Source organism: Rhinolophus ferrumequinum, chromosome 3 (assembly GCF_004115265.2).
Source record: "Rhinolophus ferrumequinum isolate MPI-CBG mRhiFer1 chromosome 3, mRhiFer1_v1.p, whole genome shotgun sequence".
Classification (NCBI taxonomy): domain Eukaryota; kingdom Metazoa; phylum Chordata; class Mammalia; order Chiroptera; family Rhinolophidae; genus Rhinolophus; species Rhinolophus ferrumequinum.
The window spans coordinates 95,850,609-95,856,608 of record NC_046286.1 but is presented as its reverse complement, the minus strand read 5'-3'; positions in this window follow the sequence as shown (position 1 = coordinate 95,856,608).

Here is a 6,000-nt window from a genome sequence, read left to right as displayed (position 1 = left end):
GGTCTGGTTAAGCAGTAGTAATAACTAAACTTTCCTTGCTGTTTTAAGATAATTTTTATGCATATTCTTATATTTTATATTCAAACAATATCTGGTTATTAAACAATTATTTAATAACCAATTGATCAAAATAATTTATACAAATTTTATAGAACTTTGAGAAGTAATTTTTCATAAAATTTTTGAAGCAAACATTTCACAAGTGTTGAATGGTTTTATTATGATAATAAACATTTATCAAGTAAATTTTTTTATGTGAGCAAGTCCAGATCATTAATTTTCTTATTAATGATCTTAATTTGCATATTCTTAGTAACTTGGGTTTTTAAAAAATTTTTTATTAAAATATAGCTAACATACAATATTATATTAATTTTAGGTGTGCAGTATAAGGTTAGACATTTATATAATTTAAGAAGTGATCCCCCTGCCTACTGCCCACCTGGCACTATACATAGTTATTACCATATTATTGATTGTATTCCCTACCACATTATTTGTTATATTCCCTATACTTTGTGTCCCCATGACTATTTTGTAACTACCAATATGTATTTCTTAATCTCTTCACATTTTTCACCCTGTCCCCAACCCCTCACCCATCTATTACCCCGATAGACCTAGTACCCATCTGACACCATACATAGTTATTACAATATTATTGACTATATTCCTTATGCTATACCCTACATCCCCATGACTACTTTGTAACAACCAATTTGTACTTCTTAATCCCTTCCCATTTTCACCTACCAACTTTCCACGAAACTAAGGCCTAACTGGAAAATAAGCCCTAGCATGGTTTTTCAGGAGGACATCCCCCGAGCATAAGCTCTAATGAGTCCTTTGGAGCAAAACTTAATATAAGACCCGGTCTTATTTTCAGGGAAACATGGTTGCCCCAACCCACCTCCAATCTGGCAACCATCAAAATATTTCTGTACCTGAGTTTGTTTCTGTTTTGTTTTGCTTATTTTGTTCTTTAAATTCCACTTATAAGTGAAATCATGACAGTTGTCTTTCGCTGTCTGACTTACTCCACTCAGCACAATACCCTATAGGTCCATCCGTGTTGTCGCAGATAGCAAGGTTCCGTTCTTTTTCACAGCTGAGTAATATTCCATTGTATATATGTACCACCTCTTCTTTATCCATTCACTCAGGGACTCCCAGATTGCCATCATATCTTGACTATTGTAAATAACACTTTAATGAACATATGGATGAGCATGTCCCCTTGAAGTAGCATTTTGTGTTTCTTCAGATAAATACCCAGAAGAGGGATTACTACATCCTTTTTTGTCTCTTGGTATAGCCTTGGTTTTAAAGTCTATTGGGTCTGGTATAAGTATTGCTACCACAGCTTTTGTTTGTTTCCATTTTCATGAAATATCTTTATCCATCCCTTTACCTTCAGACTGTTTGTGTCTTTCGATCTGAAGTGAGTCTCTTGTAAGCAGCATATGTAAGGGTCTTATTTTTTGTATACATTCAGCTACCCTATCTTTTGATTGGAGCATTTAATCCACTTACATCAAAAGTAATTGTTGATAGGTTTGTAGTTATTGCCATTTTTTAGTGTGTTTGTGTGTGTGTGTGTGTGTGTGTGTATATTCCATAAGACACATTTGCTTTAAATTCAAATGCACCTTGTAACATAATCTCAAACTTTATATAGCAAACATTGGCAAAATTGCAAGGAGAATTGGCAAAATTCATATTTACAATGGGAAATTTAACATAGCATAAATGTTAACATATGTATTAATAACATAACTGATTGAACAAGCCTAGAAAAGAAATGGTAAGGTTAGAGGAGGTTTGAACACGAATAACAATGATGACCCAGTGGACACTGCACCTGAAAACTGCAGAATGGACACATTATTTTCAGTCCCCATAGTATATTTATGAAACTACTGGTCCATAACACAAATCTCAACAAATTTTAAAAGTTTGAAATTACACATATTGTGTTCTTTCACCAGAGTGCATTTAATTTAGACATCAATAACAAAATGATAACTGGAAAACCTGTTTGTTTCAAAATTAAGAAACACACTCATAAATAGTCCATGAGAAATTTGACATTGTTTTAATCTGAGTAATAACAAAGACACCACATGTCAGCTTATGAAATATTCAAGAGGAAATATTTAATTTTCTATTAGAAAAGAAGGGAAGCTGAAAAATAATGAGCTAAATAACCACCTTAAGAAATTAAAAAAAAAAAAAAAAGATTAGCAAAATTATATCATTTGCTCCCAGCACTAGGTTGTGGACTTTCTAGGATCTCTATTGAATAATTCAAATATTCGGCTAGGACTGTCCACTCTGCGTGGTGGGAACTTGAGTGGTCCTCCTCCCTGTAAATTCTTTGTTAATTGTACAGTTTGCAGACCGCATGGAATTGCTCATTATAAACGCACATCTCAGTATTCAGTTGAGGCTCATTGAGTTCTTCATTCACATTTCTATAGTTCTTTTTCTGTGTACCTCCTGCTCTCCAGAAGTTAGCCCCTCAAATTCTGCGACTTTACCTGAATTTTGATTTCTGTCTACTCAACTCAGAAAGACAGTCATAAGCTGTGAGCGTTCTGAGGTCAATAATTGACTTCTAGGCAAAATTCCGAAGTGAAATAAGTCAGGTGAGGAAAGACAAATACCAAATGATTTCACTTATATGTGGAATCTAGAAAACAAAACAAATAAACAAACAACACAAAACTGATAGGTACAGAGAACAGATTGGTGGTTATCAGAGGGAAGGGGGCTGAGAGGAGTACAAAGTGTGTGAAAGGGATCGATTGTATGGTGACAGATGGTAACTAGACTTATTGTGGTGATCACTTTGTAGTATATATAAAAATCGAATTATTATGCTGTACACCTGAAACTAATATATACCTATTTTACTTCAATTACAAAGAATTCTAGATAGCCATAGGACTAATGTGACAAGGCTACTGCCCATCACCTTCTATTCTTCCCACACTATGGACTAGGAGTTGTGGTGTCTAACAGAATTTTTGAAAAATAGGAAATGAGTATTGAAATGGAGGTGGAAAGAGAGAGTGCATAGCTCTGCCCTCCTGGAGAAAGAGTCCTCATGCGGTGGGATATCTGTGTTCTGATTAGAGTTTTATTTTGAAGTTGTTGGCAAATACCCAAAAGCTCAGCTTCACGGGAAAACATGTTAGTATTGAAGCAGTTTAAGTGAGACAAAGATCATCTTACTCAAGGTGTTTCACAGAGTTGAAATTATTTTTAAAGTAAAATTATATCTATTAAGATAGAAAATGCAATTCCCTGGTGCCCAAAATGGCTGTATTTTCTGGGTTGTTTTGTAGGTGCTTATAACAGACACTGCCATGTATTGCTTGGATCCCCCTTTAAGACCAGGCCCTCATTTCTTAGGGGTCAGAGGTGTTGGCTTCCAGATGGCTCACAGCCAAATCCCTATCTTGGAATCTCCCTTGGCTGACAGGAGCTGTCGCATCTGAGGTTGTCCCCTCTCCCCAAAGGCAGGCGGCATCCAATGACTGAGCTGTGTACAGAAATCCAGGCCACGTGTTTCAATTCAGAATGTTTTTGAAGATTTGTCTCAGCCTCAGGTCCCTTGGAAAGATCAGATGAGGCCTTTGTTACATCTGTGTCACAGGTCAACTTTGCCTCGGTCCCATCACGCTTCCCTCACTCAGGTGATGTTCTTGGGGGCACCTTCCTATTAACTTCCTCCACTCATGTCATTTTTTTGGATTCTGTTTTCCAAGAACCCAACCTAGGACAGTGCTTGTGTTGTGTTTTCCATTTGCCCTCTCAGATCAACCCTTGGCTCCTCTTTGCCATGCTCTGCTGTGGGAGGCTCACTTCTTAAGCCTGCATCATTTGTACAACCTTGCCTTCTGGAGTCCTGTTATTTTCAGCCACAGGCAAGAAATCTGAGGGTAGGAGGAGAATAAGACCTGGGTGTTTAACTCCCATCCTCTTCTTGCTTCATAGTTCTGGTAGTAGCTGAGTTCCTGCACATTCAGAATATTGTCAGTCCCTTTTCCATGGCTCTGGATCTTGGGTTAGTAATGGCTTCTTATTGTTGCTAGTTTAACTCCTTACTCTGCCCACATATCTGTAAACAGTCATTCCATTAAATTTTGCTTCATTTGAAGAAGTTTGAATGTGCTAGTTATTTCTTCCTGGGTTCCTGACTAACATCATTTTAAAAACTTCATTCTTAACTCTCTGGTTCTAATTTCTATCATCAAGCATTCAACAACACAAGGTTTAAAACTGCCATACAGCACACATCGCTCTCTTCTACAACAAAGCAGAACACCTGTTTTGAAACCAGTTCGTCGTTAGCATAATCCTTTAGTTTAAAATGCTGGATGTGAGAAGCCTCCAAAGAAGCATTCTAACTTGGGGAAGAATGGCAGGGTTTTTTATAGGATTTTACCTAAAGGGGTCAACTGAAGCTCAGCTAGTTTGGGGAATAGTTGGTCAAAGACGGTTCTCTGGAAGTGGAAGGAATTTCTTTCTTACAAATTTGAAGGCTTTGTTTGCACAATTGGGATTTTATCAAGAGGAGTGGAGACAAACAGTTCTTGCTTGTCTCTTCCTGGAGTCTTTGGTCCGTGGGAGAAAGGCCAACTTGGCATCTCTAGAACCTGGCCTGGAACATGATGTGTACTAATACTACATGTTCAGTAAACATTTGTGAAAGGCAAGAATCAATGAGGGAAGGAAGGAAGAATGGAAGGTGTTACGGAAATAGAATTAAAAACAAAATCTGCTGTGTTACAGCTAGGGCTGCTCTAACGAAGTACCACAGACTGGGTGACTTAAACAACAGACATTTATGGTCTCCGAGTTCTCAGAGGCCGCGAGTCTGAGGTCAAAGTGTCAGCAGGGTTGGTGTTTGCTGAGGCTTTTCTCTTGGCTTGTGCACGGCCATCTTCTCCCTGTGTCTTCACATGGCCCTTCCCCTATGTGTGTGTGTGTCTAAATTCCCTTTGTGTATAAGGACCCCAGTCAAATTGCATTTGAGTCTACCATGGACATAGGCTTACTTAGCCTTTTAAAAATAGTCACATACATCTCAAAAGGACTAATAAGGAACTTAAAATGATATATTTTCTAATGTAAATGCTGAAAGAAAAGGGAGGAGAGGGGAGTATCTTCTCTTATTTTCAACAGGTGGAATTAAGCCTTGCATTTTGAATTTGTTTGTGCCCTTACAAAGACAAAAAGTGAGGGTGGAGTGCAACAGGTGTTTCTGTCTCTTCTCTGAAGTGATCTTCACTATGTGAAACATTCATGCATGTGACACACACACTCCTAGGGTAGGCCCAGAGGGATGTTCAAGTTCAGCCTTTCAACTCCATCCCTCCTGTTGTTAATATTCAGAAAGCACAATAGAATTAAGTGGATGGAAAGTATTGTTTATCCATTCTCATCTATTAAAATGTGAGTCATTTACCATTCATAATTTAACCATAAACAACACTTTACATGCTTTGCCCTTTCAAACATACTTTCTCGGAACCAGATTATTTGTGCAAACACAGCAAAACATTTTTCTAAATGATTTTAATTATGCCTAGAAGAGTGCAGGAAATACAGAAAGTGTAGTGGTCAGTGGTTGGTGGGATTATGGGTGATTTTTTTAAATATCTTATTTTCTAAATTTTGTGCATTAACTTGTAAAATAATTATTACTGTATTAACATTTAAACAATGGAAATTGCTAAGTTCATGATTTTCTACATCATTTCCCCTAATTCTGTGTGCTAGGAAAAATAAATATAGAGTCGTTTAACACTACTCCAGGACCTGCTGTCTTTTGTCAACATGAAGCATCTAGTTGTAAAAAGTAGCTGTTGATGAGAATAAAATGGTCATTATCAAGGTTGCACTTATTCTTCATGATTTCTGTCATGATCTTGAAGATAGTCTTATTTACTACCCCCAATATGCTATTTGGAGCCACACATCTGGATTTTG